Below are 18581 nucleotides of genomic sequence, written 5' to 3' on the forward strand. Positions count from 1 at the left end.
ACTCTTAAAAGTATATAATATATCTAAAGAAGAATTATTAACACCCCCATCATGGAAATATTCACTAATATCTCCAAAAGTCAAGCCTGGTTAAAGACAAAAAGTATTGTTCTTCATATAAACCTATATCATTACTTAACATAGATTATAAGATGTTTATGGCAATGTTTGCAAACAAAATAAACATTTCCTTCCCATATTAATACATGAAAATCAGACAGGCTTCATAAAAGGAAGAAATACTTATGACAACATCAAAAGACTCATAACATTAATAGATTATGCTAAACATAGAGACAAACACTTAACATTAATTTCCTTAAACATCAATAGTGCTTTCGACACTGTAAACTGGAGATATTTATACTTAGTATTAGAAGAACATAAATTTCCCAAAGCCTTTATAAATCTAATTATGACCTTATGTGAAAATTCTTTAGCATATGTTAAATTAGGATCTTATAGTTCAGGTCCTATTACAATCAAAATAGGTACTAAACAAGGCTGTTCATTGTCAGCTTTATTATTCACTTTATTGATTGAGCCTTTTGCAAATAATATTAGATCACAAGATAACATACAACGTATAGAAATAACCAAAAATCTAAACTTAAAACTCCAACTGTTTGCAGATGATATCCTTCTAACTCTGTCCAATACAAATCACTCTATATAAGCATTATTTAAATACATGGCAAATTTTCAGAAAGTTTCTAAATTACAATTTAATGATGACAAAATGAACATTTTATGTCCGAGTCCCCAAATAAATATTAACTGAGATAGAAAATATTCAAAATATTTTGTTGCTGAGGGTAAACTTCACTACTTAGGAGCTTCTTTAACACATGACTTAAATTACACTATTATTTTTAACTATACCACTGTAATAAACAATATAGAAACACTGATTACAAATTGGAATAGATACCTATTTACAATGGAGGACAGGCTATATTTGATTAAATCAATTATTTTTCCCAAAATATTATATCTCATTCAAATTTTTTTCTCTACCACCACCTAAAAATATTAAACAAAAATATAATAAAATAATTTTAAAATTTCTATGGCACCCACTTAAACCTCAAATTGCTTGAAACAGTCACTTACTGAATTGGGAGGATGGAGGACTCAATCTTCCTGATATGGAGATATATGACCTATCTGCTGTTGCAAAAAATATTACTTTATGGCTTAATCAATAATATTAATCTATATGGAAATTAATACATGAACAAATTTTCTTAGATAATATGCAAAATCATATCCAAGACCATTTATTTATTGTATCAAATATTTTCTATTGGACTTTAAATTCATACATTCTGAAAAACAAAAACAACAAAATACCATCACTTTATATAAATAATACATTAACTACATTTAAAAATTTGTAAACATAAATCCCAGTATTAAATCCTGGAAATTTTAAATTTTTCCATTAGCATACACTCCTAATAATTTTGAAATGCTTCAATTTAATAGAATGGAAGCATTAAAGAAAGCAGAATTAATATACTAGCATCAATTATTAGAAAAAGGCAAGGTATTATCCACCACTTATCTTACAGAAAAATATAATTTTACCAATGATATATAGTTAACTTTACAATCACTGAGACAATTTCTAATAAATAAGAGAGACGTGATGCAAATTTCCATTAGGCATGAAATACCCAAGTTTATTGACTATATTACATTCATTTCTAATCAACCTTTCCAAGGAAATGGATACTTGTCTAACATTTACAAAATAATCAATGAAATGAAAATATATCGGAAAACACTTATTAGAATTAATTTACAGTGGTTAATAGACCACAAAACAATGAGAAAAAAATATTCTAAGGTCCTCAAAACATATCACATTATCTCTTCATTGGCACCTGTTCTCATGGGATTCCAACATAAAAGTTTTTACACTCTACATAAAATAGCTTTAATGCTTGACAACCAAGAAAGTTGTTGGAGATGTGAAGAGAGATTAAAAGCAGACTGGGAATATGTTTTCTATGACTGTAAAAAATTAGAAACTTATTGGAATAACAAACTTTTTCAGACTATATTTAATGACAACTTTAAACTAAAATATTGGTTTTGTTTGACTCACCTATACCTAACTGTGTTTCAAGAAATAGACTATCACTTCTATTGACTTTATTAAATATAGCCAGAAAGATAATTACCATCAACTGGAAAAAAACAAACTTCTCCTTCATTTAAGGAATTTAAAAATCTTACTTTGTCTGTTGGTCAAATGGGCATCAATACCCTAAAGAAAAGAACAAAATAATATCATATCTGAATACTTGGATGATAGTAATGGAAACTTTGGAAAAAATGGACAACATCTCAAACTGAAATGATATGACTATTTTAAATGCAATTACTTCTTTCAAGATGATTAGACACCTTTGTAAATAGTTATGCTCAATAGTTGTTATAATGTCATTACTGTAATTATCACCTATTTCTAACTTTCTGTAGTACTTATGTTTCATGACTTATATATTGTAATATTGATATTTTGTTAAACTTGCAACTTAATTTGGAAAACAATAAAAAATATAACAGAAAAAAAAGAAAGCATTGGGTACTTTGCTGGACTAAATTAACTATTTCAAGAAAACAAAAACGTGAAACTGCTATTGATAATACCTATTCCCATATTTTAGGTATTGAAAATCATTCAATTGTTTTGAGTATTTTATGAACATGAAGTACATAAAATACGAGTAAACAAGGAATAAGTTTACAAAGCAATATATCCTGCCATTGGTTATTCATAAGCAATGAACTGGTTTGACACAGAGTATAGTCCTGGGTCATAATATAATGTAACCTATCTCAGGAAAGAAGTTGGCTAGGGCAGACAGGAGACTACAACTACCCAAGCCACCTTACCTTGACAAAGATGCTCTGAGTTTTCCTAAGATGACATTTATCAGAAACAACTGGCCACTAGAGTTAAGTATTGCATTTGATGCATTGGGAGAGAGAGAGAGCAATTTAACATCTTAAAACCTCCAAAGATCCAGAGTTAACAATGAGACAAATGACCTACATGTAGGGGAGGTTAAATCAGACTGTAGACTGAAGGCTAATTACCATCTATGGTGCTTACAGTGGGTCTATGTTCAGCCATCCAATGAAAATTCACCCTAATGGCTTAACATCGAACCATATGCATTGAAAAGTTCACTTACCATTCATTCCAGTGAATGAGTGAGATGGGAAAAGTAACTAGTTGTCCAACACTTTCCAATCTGCTCTTCCCCCAGTGTAGTGCAGTCTCAGAGTTGGTATATATAGTTGGGGGTGTGTGGGGCAAATCCCCCCACCTGAGTGGCTTAGAAATACTTCATTGTGTGGCACGGGGAATTGTTGGATAACTACTTTCCCCATCTCACTCATTCGCTGAAGTGAATGTTCTGTAAGTGAAAATTCAGTGCTTAGGTTTCAATGTTTAGCCACTCAAGCTAATTTTCATTCAATGGCAGAACATAGACCCACTTACAGTGTGCTGAGAGCTGTCCTCTTGAAATCAGTGAGACCACATTTGGAGTACCTTTCTGAGTAATATATATTTCCACTACTGACTTCCTACATTTAATGCAATTTTCTCTCCAAAATCAGTGAAACGTGAAGTAGAAGGAAACACAGATCTTAATTCATAATCTTTTGGATAAAAAGCAAAACTACAGTTCTAGTTAAATGTAGAGTAATTATCAAGCAAAGCAACCAAACATACTTAGCATTAAAGTTTCAGTCTTAAACCAAAAGTCACTGTCACGGCTATTAATTAAAGAAGAAATGTTACACAAAAATGTTTTTAAGCAAAAGGTAAAAGACGCTATTATATTAAACACAATGATATGAGCATTGGTTGCTTGATCCTGAGGAGTATACAATTATCTTTCAGTTCATAGCTTACAGTTACCTATAAGAGACTGATCTAAATAGTTATCTGCCATTGTTAAGGTTGATATTATCATTATCCATTTAGACATTCAAGGGACAAATCAAGAGACAGACAGTCGAGGTCTTGTTACGGAGTGTCATAAAGACTGAGCACCAAACATGTCAAGTATGTGATTGCTAGCATGGATGGAGTGGGACAGTTTCATGTACAGAGATTGGATTGTACTCTACTGTTCATATAAGAAGATCCGAGAGCAGGTATGAGTGCATGCGTGTGTGTGTGTGTGTGTGTGTGTGTGTGTGTGTGTGTGTGTGTGTGTGTGTGTGTGTGTATGTGTATATATATATATATATATATATATATATATATATATATATATATATATATATATAAATATATATATATATATATCCATGGCTAACCAAAGACACTAAACTTTTAATGAGATGTAGAGACAAAGTGTGGTCAGCTTATCATATATCTAAAGACAAATCTGACCTCCTTAACTATCAACATCTAAGAAATGTAAAAAAACAAATAAAAAGAGACAAACAAGCATACTTCCTATCTTGTCAGCAAAAAAACCTAAACAACCCTCAAAAATTCTGGCTTTCCATCAACCAGCTCCTAAACTCAGGTCATACCGCTAACCCCCCCCCCTCCTGTTACCTCAAACAAGCTAGTCCCTATCTCAACCCAATTTAACACCCACTTCATCAACATTGTCACCTCTCTTCTGGACAACCATCTAACCCAGCCACTTACTGTCCCCACCCCAGCCATTAACAATCACAGTCCCTTCTCCTTCTCACCCACACAAACTAAGTACATAAAAACTCTCTTGTCCAAACTCAAACCATGCCGCACAGCAGCAGACAAACTCCCTACTGAATTTCTAAAACTTGCAGCCCCTTCAATTGCATACTCCATTTCAATACTGATCAACCACTCTATAAAAGAACAATATGTCCCACTCTTATGGAAAATATCTCATATTATACCTCTCCATAAAGGTGGCCCCTCCAAAGAACTAGCCAACTATTGTCCCATAACCATTCTTTCCCCCCTTGCAAAAATTTTAGAAAAATGCATCCACAACCAGCTCATAAACTACTTCCTTAACAATAACCTTCTTTCTAACTCCCAGCATGATTTCAGACCTAGGCGCAGTACCAGCACTGCCCTCCTACCCTTCACTAATACCATCCACCATCTCATGAATAAATCCTAACATGTCTCTTCTATATTTCTTGACTTGTCTAAAGCCTATGACACAGTATCCCCACCAGCTTCTATTAAATAAACTATCTACCTATGGCCTTAGTTTATCCTCTGTAACTTGGTTCCACAGCTATTTTTCCAACCAAGAAGCTACAATGTGGGAAAATTCTTTTTCCCCACTACTCCCAATCTCTGTGAGTATGGCCCAGGGTTCTATTCTTGGACCACTTCTCTTCATTTTCACAAACACCCTCAGTATAGCTACCCAACATGCCACCATAGTAGAGTATGCAGATGATGCTACCCTTATCTGTTCAGCCCACTCACCCCAAGAACTCCAACTAAAAATGCAGTCTTCATTTCAGGACATTGAAACATTCCCCTCCCAACATCAGCTTATTTTAAATCCAAACAAAACCAAAATCATAGTTTTCAATAAGAGAAAATCCAAAACTTCACAGCTCCCCTTTATCTATCATCTCTGCAAATGGTACCAAAATAGCCCCCACTAACCATATTAAACTATTAGGTATTACCTTAGATGAATCCCTCAAATTTGACATTTACATGGCACAAACCATCAAAAAAGTCCACATTAAACTAGGTACCATTTACAGGGCTAAATCATTCCTAACTCCAAATGCCAGGCTAGCAACTGCTTGCACACACCTATCTGCCCTTCTCTATGGCTCTCTTATATTTACTAACCTTTGAAACTCTGACCTCAGTAATCTTGAATCATGCTACCGTAAGATTGCAAAATTTGCCTCTAATCTCCCACACAGATCACACCATTGCTTTGCTCTTGTAACATTAAACTGGCTTGAGCTTCCCAACCTTCTATCTCTGAATCAACTATCCGTAGCCCACAAAATAATCTACCATCCCACCAACTGCCCTGCAACTGCCTCTTTAGTTCAACCTAATGCTAATAGTAGTTCCCTCAGATCTTCCAGTAAACTCTTAGTAAAAGTATCCAACTCCCATAATCAACATGGTGACTCCCTCTACTCACACAGAATAGCCAAACTCTGGAACACCCTTCCAGACTTAATAACAAAATGTCCAGCACATTACCTGTTCAAATTGCTCCAAAAGGATCACCTTACTAGTCACTGACTATGTTCCTGCCACTCCCCAGATTAATTCTATTTCTCACTCTTATTTTTTACCTTTTTTCCTCAAACTACCTGCTAACCTCTTTTTGCAAACTTTATTTTAGATCCTATCTAGTGTTTGCTCACTCAACACTGTAATTGTTCAGTCCACTTATTGAACTATATGTTCTGCTACTTGGTTGTTATTGCTACTGCCTTTGTACAGTTATATTGTTTGTACTGTTTTTTTTTTTTTTTTACTGCTTCTTGGTTCTGTTGCACTACTGTTAAGTTTTTCTCCCTTGGTCTCCTCTAGTCAACATTACCTTGTATTGTTCTGTTTCTTGATATTGTAAAATAATAATTGTACTACTTATTGCTGTTGCTATGCTTTTATTTTGTTTTACATGTTGTTTTGTATTTTTGTGGCGCTTTTCTCCCCAGGTCTCTACTGAAAATGGGCTTCTGTCCCAGTCAGACATACCTGGTTAACAAATGTAATAAATAAATATATATATGTGTGTATAGGTATAAGAATGGATGGATGAATGAATGGATGGATGAATGAATAGATAAAGATATATGCATCAAGGGGTGAATTTGATTGCACTGTACAGGGGCCTTTCTCCCCCTTCAAACATGCTTACTTCACTAAGTAGCTGCCATTGTTTGTCAGCAAAGTGTAATTTCGATATGGGTCCTTTGACAAGAGGACTTTTTAGCTGACTGATAAGGTCTGACAGTGTAAACTCAATGAGTTACAGCTTGAAAAAAATAAGAAATAAAGGCACTTATAGTGGAACATAGATTTTCTAAAAGGCACTTATAGTGGAACATAGATTTTCTAAAGAAATCAAAGTGATCATTAAAATAAACTGGCACATTATTAAAACCAATTCTGATTTATTTCAGTTGGTGGGTCCTGAACCCATATTTATGTCTAAAACTGCACCAAATTTCAAGAGATTAATGGAGAACAAACAACCTGGTTCTTCCAAACATCTAAAGGTACAATGAGGTGCAGATGCTATAACCTTGTGAGTTACTTTTCCCCGAGCTGAATGAAAACATGTCTATTGCACCTGTTTTAAACTTAAAGGATAATAAATTATAATTTTATATCCATTATTGCTTATGACATTTTGGCAACTGCTGATTTTTGGTAGCATTTTATTTGCATGAGAACAAGCTATTTGTAGAGATTGTAAACTAATGTATGTTATTTTACCTGTTTATTTTTTATTCTTGGCTATTTATGGAACTTGTGATCTCATCAATTAATTAACAACCAACCAATGAAATCTGTGTACATTTGGTATATAATGCCTCTGTGCTGGGATTAATTTATTCTGATGAAGTCTCTCTTATGGGATGAACCCAGTCAGTGTTTAAGAATTATTTTAATAAATGCATTTTAACTACATTTGGGACCCTCTATGGTTTCAATTTCTTTTGGTACTAACTTTTAAAACGTATACTGAAAACTACAGTATAAGAGAGTGAATGGTGGCTACATTACATAAGCCAACCAACTTTTTATACGCATAGTATCCATACAGTAGAGAAAAATGTCTATGTTATATGACTTTGAGATAGTAGGAAAAACTAAGCACTGCTAGGAAAAAAGGTAACCTAGAAGGGGAAAGATACTGAGAGTAATAAATAATGGAGAAAATGAATGCAATAGGAATTGAGAAGGAAGGGTTTGGGTGTAGAAGATCAATATTTGAAAATGATGGGAACCATGGTTCCTACCAAGTACAGGTACCAATATCACTTGATTATATCACATGTAGTTTTAATACATTGAATTAGGCTAAGATGATAGTATTAAATTGTGAAATACTTCACACTACACAGTAGAGTTATGAGTTTTATTGTTAGCACATTTTGTTAATGATTTTACATTCTTAAAAAAAATTATATTCTTTTTGTACATTAATTTGAAGTATGAAAATAACAGTGATATATTTTTATTTTTAAGGGAAAGCACAGCAGTGCTACCTCCCTTAGATCAACATTGTAAAAGTAGCCTCCCTTTACCTACATGCCTATATGCATTCCTTACAGATACTGCAAGAAAAACTCTAGCCGCCACCTTCTTATTCCCAAACCTTCCTTATAGACCTCTCCTATCCCAACAACCTTAAATACTCAAAGAAAGAAACTTGCTTCCTGCTATAATAAAATATATAATAAAATAGCTAAGCTAAAATTAACACCAAGCTCTCTCATAGGACCCAACATTGTCTTAGCTTAAATTGAACTGGCTTGAATTATGCAACTACCTAACATATTCACAATTACAGCCCACAAACTCATTCATCATACAGAAAAATGCCCTGCACTACAAAACGTATTACTACCTTACTGTCCATAAAGGGTCCTCAGCTCTAGTAAATTCTTATTACTTACAAGTAAATCAAATAATGTTGCAAGAGACTCGCTCTACTCCCAATATATTGCTAAACTCTGTAATATTATCCCCACACAAATAAAACTCTGACAAACCCAGCAGTGTTAAACCACTGCTTAATCATCATCTTAACTAAACCTGGTCCTACACACACTCATCTCAAGGGTAAGACTTTGTGTTCACAGTATGATACTCTCCAAATACTCTCCTTAAACAGAATACTCACAACCTCCCACTGAAATGACAGAGCTATTTTTATACATAACTGCTGCCTGTACAATCTGTTAAGTAGCATGTGGGCTTTCTCTTTAGTAACTTCCACCTCTCCAAAATCTTAGAAAGTACAAGTGTAACTACTGTATGTGTATAAATGTAAATAGAAATGTAACTACTTTATGTTTAACTGGAACTTAGTTTAATGCAGTGTAAGCAAATGGAGCTTTTCTCCCCAGGCCTTTGCTGAAAACGGGCATCTCCCAGTCAGAATTTCCTGGTAAACAAAGACAAATCAATAAATAAAATATAGTCCAACTCCGCTAAAATGCTAGCAAAGTCAAGAAAGTAAACAAAAATATACATATACAATTAATGTATATAACAGAGGTATATAAATTACAGTAGACTCACTCTTATCCAGTCTCACTGGGATTGGATTTTAGGCTGGATAAATGAATGGCTGGTTAATCAGAAAAAGCATATAAAATAGCATTCATAGGTTATAAATCAGCTAGAATAACAGGATTTGTGTTAGTATGCATTTTTCTAATAAATCTGAAGTCTAAACCTCAAATGTCTTTGATTATTTAGCCCAGAGGAAGCAGAAGTGTTGTTCTTTTCTGTTGTTTTTCGCTAGGGCTACTGCAGAAATTTGATGGTCAGTTAAACAGGAAGCCAGTTAAAGAGAGGTTGGATAAGAGGGAGTCTGCTGTAACATTTTGTTAATGCTGTAGAGAAACACAGGGTTACCACCTGTCCCTCTTTGCGAGGGACAGTCCCTCTTTGGGCAGTTGTGTCCTGCGAAAAAAATTAAAAAATGGCAAATGTCCTGAGATTTTAGGGCAAAAATATTTCCCAAGTTTTCTTTAATTGTTTCATAAAACAGTTATCTTGGATCTGAAACATGTAAATGTTATATAAGCTAGCATAAGCAACTCAAATGCTACAAGAATAATCTTTTATTTTGGCAAAAAAAGTAAAGTTCTGTCCTTTGCACCAGATGTGGGTATGATTTGTACTGCATCTATAAAAAATGTCCCACTTTGGGCATTTGAAAAGGTGGCAACCCAATGACCATTTTTTTACATTTCAGTCTGCCTTATTGCTACTGAATATTTAAATGGACAAAATTGATGTACAAAAGACTGTGGGTTTACTATTTAAGCTTAAGTGAAAATATAATATAGCAGATATAAGAACAACAAAGGAGCGACCAAGGCAATAAAAGTTACTGAATCCTTTACCATAAAAACGTTTAATAGTTGACAACAGAATCGTGGTAAGCGCTTCTGCATAAGAGCTTCCTCAGACCAACCGTTTTTATGGTAAAGGATTCAGTAACTTTTATTACCTTGGTCGCTCCTTTGTTGTTCTTATATCTGCTATATTTTATTTCTTGTTCGTTGAACAACGGAGCATTTACCCGGTGGATTATTTTGTATTTTTTTAAGTGAAAATATGCCTCAGCCGTTGTTTTTGTTGTGTATAGTCATACCTACTTTTTCAGTTTAGTGAACCTGTGCTTAGATCCTAGTTTGTACTTGGGGAAGTGAAGGGCTACAATCAGTTGCAATGAATAGCTGATTATGGTGATGATTTATACAATGCATTGATATTCTATGCATTTAAGATTTGCTGCTTGATTAAGTTAAATTTAAGTGTGATATCAAAAAAACATACTTCTGTAGAAAAGCATTTCACTGTTAAACGTTATCATTAGAACTGTGGAGAACAATTGCATATTAGCCAGGAATACTGTGAAACTACTGTAGTTTTGCCTGAAATTATCAGTGTATAGTAAACTTAAATACTACTATATTTACTACTGTAGTATGTAATAAAAACGTTATAAGTTGGTATTTGGTCTGATATTCCCTACTTGAAAAAGGAACACAAGACCTAGCAACCTGTCAGAATGGTACTACAGTAAAATCAACTAACTTTAGAATATCCCAGACATGCAGATAAAGATTGTGAATTTCAGATTCCATCCATAAACACATCATTTACAACTTAACAGTAAAAATTCAAGCAAGACAGAGCAATGTGTATTCAGTAGTTATACTGTGCCATATACTATCTTGGTACTGTAAAATGCAACATGCTACACATATATTTTACATAACGGTGAAATAGTCCCTACCTTTATCCCCTGAAAACTCAGAATATCTTCTTCTAGGCCACGTCATCATGCAGCATAGACTAGTGATCTGTACAGCAGACGGCTGCCCAACCATCTGTTCTGCTAACTGGGACTCATCTGAGTTTCCTCCTGTGTCACAATCCATGAGAAGCTGACAGTATACAGACATCTTTGTTGTCTGTAGGTGTACTTGTTTGCACTGTTGAGTAACCAGTGCTTTTGGCCATCTGGTGTGCATCACCTACAAAACATATGTATGCAAGTGCAGAGTACAGGAATGTATGCTGTCAGTTTAAGGTTCATCATTGCACAAAGTGTACTGTATATTTAAAACAGCATACTCTAATGGTTTCATCATACACATGTAACCTGTAGTTTACTAGTCCCTCAACACCTGCATTACAGAGTTACCCACATGTGCTACCAGCCCCAAATCCAACCTAACACAGCACAGACCTGCACGAGGCATACCTGGAGTCACAATTGTTTTTTGTGTAAGTTATGTATTGAACTCACACTAATCTAAGCATTTAAAATGAATAATTTTATTAAAAACAGCCTTCTATCTATAGCCCGCATACAAAGATGCACCATTTACATAGAAACTTCAATTAAAAGCACCAGCTGCCACACCCCTTTAATTAAAACCAGAAAAGATACTTAAACAGCTATTTGTTCATAGGTGTGTACTAGGCTAATGGCCCTGGGGCCTTTACAAGCCTAGCCCATAGAAGTGCCCCGGCATGCCACCTGATGTTAGTTTCCAGAGCCTCTATCAAGTAGAGCCACTGGAGTGATCCCGGGGTGAATTTTCTATTTCCCATCCACTCATCAAGATTTCTCTTGAAGAAGGCCAGTGAGGTGCTCTGCTTGACATGTATGGAAAGTCTATTCCAGAGCATGGGCAGTCTCTGGGTTATGAACGTATTCCTCCAGCATATTCTGTTGATTGTGGTAATGAGGTTGAGGAATCTGGAGCATGTGGTGTGGAGGGATTGGGATTTCTTTAGATTTAGCATTTCTAACAGAGCTGGGTCAGACATGGCTTTGTAAGTCAAGTAGAGATCGCCTCTTAGTAGATGATATGAGACAGATAATAGCTGGAGTTTTTTTAATCTGCCCATGTACAATATGTGTTTAAGGCCTAGGATCCTCTTCATAAGGTACTTTTGTGGCCTTTCCAGCTGTTGCATGTGTCTAGTGAGGCACATGCCAAATGGGGCATTATACTCAATGATTGGCCTAATGAGGGAAAAGTAGAGAGGGATGAAGCCCTCTTTCTTCCTGGATGCAAAACCCTTGGTAATGAGATGTGCCACATAGGACTTTCTGACCACAGTGGTAATGTGGCGGTTGAAGGAAACATTGCTGTCAACCTGTGTCCCCAGATCTCTTATAATACCTTCACTGTTCAGTGGGTCCCATCAATGTGGTAATTAGTGGGAACTGAGTTTTTCCAAAATGGAATGATGACGCATTTTTTGGCATTAAGCTTAAGGCCATGGTTTTGACACCAGTCATTGGTCTCAGTGAGGCCTTTCTGTAGGATGTCTACATCACTTGGGGAGTAAATAATGGCTCCCAGCTTGCAGTCATCTGCAAACATGGTCAGCCAGAGTCCCTCCATATTGGCCTGGACTTCTGAGAAGTAGATGCCAAATAGAGGACCCAGGACTGATCCCCTGTGGGACCCCAGTGATGACTAGTCAGCAGTCTGACTTGGAGTCTGCTACTTTCACACTGTGGGTTCTGTGAGCCAATTTGCAAACCACCTAGTGATATAGGGGTTGATGTCTAGTTTGGTGAGTTTATCAATAATTCCTGAGTGGGAAATGGTATCAAAGGCTTTGACCAGATCGAGGTAGGCTGTATGAACTGCCTTGCCCTCATCCACAGCTCCGGTGACTTAAAGAAGTTAACCAGGTTGAGCAGGCATGATCTACCTTTAACAAAACAAAATTGTACGGGATCTAAAATTTGGAGATGCCCTATATCCTTGTTAATTAGGTCCATGATGATGCGCTCCATAGCCTTACATATCAGACTTGTCAGGCTAATGGGGCGATAATTCCCAGAGTCTGTAGTCACTCCCCCTTTATGGAGAGGGTTGACTGTAGCAGTGCACCATTCGGTAATGATAAAGCCTGATGTGAGGCTGTGATTGAACAGGACACACAGATGTGGTGCCAGTTCACTTTGTAGTTCATGTAGAACACATCCAGGGATATTGGCTGGTCCCATGGAAGCTGTATTCTTGGTCTTGAACAATGCAGCTTTGGCCTGTGCTGCAGTAATGCTGGGTGCCTGGCATTCCTCCCATATTGTGATTGGTCCTTTAGGAGGAGAGAGGGGTAAAGTTGGCATTGAATCTGTCAGCCAGTATATTGGCAATATCTGTTGGCTCAGTATAGGAGGTAGCATTGTGCAGTAATTCAGAGCAAACCTGGGTACTGCCGTGGAGATTTTTGATACAACTATAGAAGGCTTTGTGGTTGTTTTTAGTATCTGCCGTAATTCTGCATTCATAGTAATTCTGCATTCATTGCTGGCTTCAGAGGTTTTAATGAGGGATATCAACTTTTTGTTGAGGCTAATAAGGGAGTTTTTCCAGTCTTAGAACTTCATCTTTTTCTGTAACAGTTGTAGAGTTTGTTGATAGCAGGGGACCACCAGACTGGCTTCCTTTTTTTGAAGGAGAGCGTATTGGTTCTGTTGGGTATGGCTAGTTCCATGCATTTATGTAAGTATCCGTACAGTGCACTGGTGTATGATTTGGCAGTCATGCGCCTATTTTTCATTGACATAGCTGCCATGAAGCTAGCCACCTCTGTTTCTAGGAGTCCAAAGTCAGCTTTGGAGAAGTTTTTTTTGGTGGTTACCTTTACAGGGATGTGGGTGAGATGTGGATTTCGATGGTGATTAGTTTGTTGTCAGCTCTAACCAGGGAGGAATTGACTATTAGTATAGAGCAACGGTTGCCCATGTTAGTAATAACCAGGTCAAGGATGCTGCTTCCTCTAGTGGGGTAAGAATGCGCTGGTCCAGGGCATTGGAATTGATGAATTCCAGGAAGCGTTGGGGCAGTGTATTGGTGCATGAGTAGTTTTCCTAGTTGATGGAGTGGTAGTTGATGTCACCTAGTATGATAGTGTTGGATTGGACCCTAATAGTTTCCAGGGTGCTTAGGAACATGGAGCAAGAGTCTCAGGACATGGTTGGAGACCTATAGAAGGCTACGACCTGAATCGCCATCTTACCCAATGTTAACTGTATCTGAAGTATCTCAGATGTGCTATGCTGGGCTATTAGTCTGGAGGTGTGCATATCCTTTATGAATATGGAGACACCACTGCCTTTGGAGCTTTGGTCCATGTTCTGGGGCCAACAGGTGTGGAATGGGTTATAGCCTGGTAGCACAGGGGTGCTTTCTGATGCTTTAAACTAGATCTTTGTTACAGCACAGGGAGAAAGAAAGGCATTGCATTTAAAAATGTACCAAGCTTCTCTTCCATAGACTGATACATTTAGACCAAATGATCATGGTTACACTGACAAATAAAAACACATTAGCATTTTTCATAATTGTGTTTGGCTTTGAAATGCATTGCAGCTGGTTATTTTCAATTCTGACATCATGAGAATGTTCTCTTGAACCATAAATTATACTTTCACTTTGCAATGTTTATTTTGCACAGGTCATGAGGATTTATCCAGAGTTCTCACTACTGTCTAATAGTATATATATTTATAGGCACACAAACAACAAAGATAATCAAAGGTTTTGAATTTTTCATTTACCTCTATCATCAGAAGGTGTTTACCAGTCAGCAAAACAATCCAGTGTAGTTTTATGATGGTGAATATACCCTACACATATATTTAACTATATATACTTCAGATTGGTAACAATTATCAAACACCTTTATGGAGAATTTTTCTACAGCTCTCTTTTATGCAAGTCTTCCTCTAGGGTACGCCACACTTGAGCCTCTCCGGCTGTAGCTTCTTAGATACTCTGTTGACATACCATTACATATTTTCTATATCAGAAATATTTAGATTATTAGGATCTAACCCTGAAAGAATCAGCATTTTGAAGACTGAACTAAAGACCTGCACAGAGTTTGGCCTCCTTAACTAGACATCTGAAGTCAATCTGAATGAAATCTGAAGCATCCTGTGAATTCTACTGAAAAGTAAGTAGTTCTATAACCATCTTTGCACTTTTAAACTGTTTGCAATTATTTTGCTGCCTACTTTAAATTGTTTTCTTTGTTTGTGACTGTTTTCTATACTGCCTATTTACAGTACTTGAACAATTTTATAGCATAGGCTAGATTCAGACTTCCCAAATCCAGACTGACATTTTTCTGGGCAGTAAAGTCAGCCATAAGAGGGCCCTCATGCACCCTTGTGGCAGGAGAATTAGTCAAGGACCCATCAGAGTTGGGGATTATTGGAACAAGGCTCATTCTTGGGCTTTCCTATTGGTTGGATTATTTGAAAACTGTTTTGCTTTGCTGAGATTTAAACACAGTGTTTACACATAGCTGTGTACTGTGCACCTGGTGTTAGAACTGCCGATATAGAAGCAAATGCTTAAAAAGTCATATTTTCCCTAGATAACTCCTAGGGAACCCTCCCAAGCTTCCGTTCATCTTGGCGCTGCTGCCCAGAGAGCAACCCAGCTGTGTTTTTTGAGGCCCTGGACCAGGTTTCTACCCTTAAACCTCCAGTAGATTAGATGATTTTACTAGTTCTACAATGCGATTATTCATCTAACCCATCCTCCACCACTTATTACAGAATACACCTGGCATAATGGAAGGTCAGTTTCCCACCATTTCTCCAGCCAGCCTGATTGACATGGGCATCCTGAGGCAATGTAGCAATTGCCTCATCTATACAGACAATCTACTATTCCTAAAACATGCAAATACAATATGTGAGAGATGTATCTATACAATGAATCCTGAATCAATGCCCTCTCATGCAACAAACCAAATACCAAGCAGGTGGCCAGCACCCACACTCTACCTCCCACACATACCAAGCACACAGCACATAAACCCACATACTCTGAGGTACTCACTAGAAATATACCAAAAGAGCAAAGACCTCCCAAGAGAAAACCTCCTGTACTCAATACGGTCCCAAAAGCAGCCACTACACAACACATGTGTCAGTGTCTCACCTAATAAGCCTCAATGCAAAACATATCTTAACCAAATGTCTTGGTCATAAGTGACTCCATAGTGAGACACACAGATGTCCCCCTCACTAGGCTGGACAAGGAGAAGTTCACGGTCAGCGGCCTGTCTGGTGCCAGGATCCACGAAATCGCACACGCATTCAAGTCTCTCACAAGTACTATTATGACTCTGTCATAGTCCATGTTGGAGTGAATGACTTGAGACATACCTCACTGGACTATATGAAGAGACATAACGGAGCTTTCAGACTGTATGTCCCTAGCCCTAAACAGCATTCTTCCCTCACCCAGGATGATGTCACAATATAAACAAAAAATGATGTTAACTATAATCCTTTTTCAGTCAAGGATGACAAAATAATTGAGAAGTTTGGGTGGAAAATAATGTTTCTGTACCTTAATTAAATATTTAGATTTTGTAAACCTTCTATATTAATGTTTATTCTGACCAATTGTGAAAGCATGAGGAAAGTTGTATCTGCAGTTCCTACATGTAAGGAGAAATCTGCTTTGTCTGGTTTAGGTTTTTTCAGTTTTTCAGGTAACTACTCATTGTTTAAAATGTGTAAACTCTTTAGATACTACATCCAGGGCTGTGGCCACTGGTACTGTGTTGAGGTTTGCCTTGTGACAGTCTCAGAACCACCCAGAGGAAGTAAAAAAATGTGATTTTAAATTCACCTTTGGATAGAGGTTCAGTTTCCGGAACCTGTGCTGCAGAGGTTATCAAAAAATGTGATGACAGGGATTAGCAGATCCAGGAAATTTCTCAGATTTTTCAGCCTTTCTCTACATTTTGCAAGGAATTAACTGCTGTCTTGTCCAATTTTGTAATGAAAAAAGAACAGTCTCAGCAGAATGTTGGGAAGTAAATGATTAAAAAAACAATGTCAGGGAGATTTCAAAAAGAATGTAGGACCCCCACTGAGAAAAATGGACAATCATTTAAGTTGGAATGACTATAGAAGGTACATTGTCCTCCCTCAACCTCCTATCCACCGTGGCAGTCCCTTATCCCTTACAGAAAATCAGAAACCCCATTTCTCTCATGAGGAACAGATTGCTTCAGACAAACAGGTTCTGAGACTGATTCAGCAGGGTTACAAATTGCAGTGGGAAGAAATCCTTACTTTTCAAGAAATTATTCCACAAGCTCAAGATCAACCCCTGTTTCCTCCTGTCCTACAGCACATGCTTTCTCAGGGGGTAATAGAAACTGTTAGGAAGAAGTTTTTTTATTAAAGTTTCTGGTGCCAGAGAAAAATAAAATGCTTGGAGACCAATTCTGGACATTTCTTTCCTAAACCAGTATGCAATAGCTACTAAGCTCAAGATGTTTTCACTTCACAACCTGTTACCCCTTCTTCTTCATTTGAGTTTTTGGCAACCTTACATTTAAAAGAAGGTTATCATCACATTCCTGTCCATCCAGACTTCAGATTTTTTTTTAACATTTTGTATATCTGGATCACAATATCAGTTCTCTGCCATACCCTTTGTGAACACTCAGAGCAATGGATTCAGGGTTACCATCTGTCCCTCTTTGGGCAGTTGTGTCCTGCGGTAAAACCTAAAAAATGTCAAATGTCTTGAGGTTTTTGGAGAAAAAATATATTTCCTAAGTTTTCTGTAATAGTTGCATAAAAGTTATTTTGTATTTGAAACACCTAGATGTTTTATGAAATAGCATAAGCAACTCAAATACTATAAGAATAACCTGTTATTTTGGCATAAAAGTAATGATCTGTCCTTTGCATTGGCTGCGGCTATGTTTTGTCCTGCAAAATTTCTTGTTTCTATAAAAAAATTCCCACTTTGGACATTTGAAAAGGTAGCAACCTTAATGTATTGTCAACTGCAGGTTACAGGGTATCCGCATTTTTCCATATTTATACAGCAGGTTTATTTTTGCAGTCTTTTTCAAAGTGTCAGGAATCTCTCACTTTGGTGAGAAAGGTCTATGCTGGTTGGGATTCCATGAGAACTTTCAAAAGTGTTGTATGACTCCTTCAGACAGGATTGTTGCATTCCTGGGGGGTCTTTCTAGACAGCTCAGTTCAGACGTTTGTTTCTTCCTCAGGAAAACTCTATATTTTGATCAATTCCAGAGGTTTTTCCCTCAGATCACTGATAAGGAATACTTCAGGACTCTTATAACTGATTCTCATTATACTTCGTGCAAGACTCCATGAGAAGGATACAATGGTAGCTAAAGTCTCTCTAGTCTCAGCACAGACACCCATTATCTTTTCAGATTCCATTCTAGTATCTGTGAAAAGAGAAATCAGTGACTGCAGACATCAAATCTACTTGAATCTAGGTCTCCCCTTCTTCCTCCTGCTCCAAAGTTG

This window comes from Protopterus annectens, chromosome 9.part0 (assembly GCF_019279795.1).
Source record: "Protopterus annectens isolate FY-2018-M chromosome 9.part0, PAN1.0, whole genome shotgun sequence".
NCBI lineage: Eukaryota > Metazoa > Chordata > Ceratodontiformes > Protopteridae > Protopterus > Protopterus annectens.